We start from the raw sequence: 768 nt of genomic DNA, 5'->3' as shown, positions 1-768 counted from the left end.
GACCCAATCCTTTCGCAATTCAAAAGTAGAAAGATATCCGGGTCAAGAGGAAAGACAGCATCCTCCCTTCAGATGCACCTCGCAAGCAGGTGCAGGTGTGGAGCAGGCAGAAAGCACCTCGCCCATGTAAACAAAACGGGTGAGTGTGCGCTCATCAGCTCAGGAGTTTCTACAGCCAACATTTGCCGTGACACCTATATTTATAGCTATAGCAATTGCACCATGTCCAAAAGGATTATTTCACTGTCACAATTCATTAAGGGCCAGCTTGTCATGAGAAACTTTAGGCTTGGACATTTTTTTCCAGCTTTATTGAGGTATAATATTCATCTTGCATAACTGAAAAATAGGGAATGCTTCACGAATTTGTGTGTCATCCTTGGCAGGGGCCATACTAATCTCCTCTCATGGTTCCAATTTTAGTATGTATGCTGCAAAAGCAAGCACCAGCCTTGCTTGGATTTTTATTTGGGGCATTTGCATTTTTTTAGTTATTATTTTGATTTTATTTAAATATGAAAAATTATCAAATCCCAAATTAATAAACTAATATGATCTTTGAGAAAAATAATATTTCACATCATTTTGATTGTTCCTTTATACTAAACAGAGCTGGTGTTTTTTCTTAAAACAGTGCATACTGATTTAATTATTGCATAATTGTCATTTTTTAATTTCTGGCAATACTAGTTCCCTGTTCCAATACTCTTCTTCTTTTCAAATATTTTGCTGCTATTATTGTGTACCTATTCTTTCAGATAAAACTTT

The 768-nt window shown here is 36.1% G+C and overlaps 1 pseudogene; it reads right to left on the bottom strand.

The window, feature by feature from the left end:
• Nucleotides 1–342: 342 nt before the first annotated feature.
• LOC123284870 (U6 spliceosomal RNA) lies at nucleotides 343–443 on the bottom strand (annotated as a pseudogene).
• Between the last annotated feature and the right edge of the window lie 325 nt (nucleotides 444–768).

Source organism: Equus asinus, chromosome 3 (assembly GCF_041296235.1).
Source record: "Equus asinus isolate D_3611 breed Donkey chromosome 3, EquAss-T2T_v2, whole genome shotgun sequence".
Classification (NCBI taxonomy): Eukaryota; Metazoa; Chordata; class Mammalia; order Perissodactyla; family Equidae; genus Equus; species Equus asinus.
The sequence above is the reverse complement of the archived record's forward strand: the minus strand, read 5'-3'. Positions and strand labels throughout refer to the sequence as shown.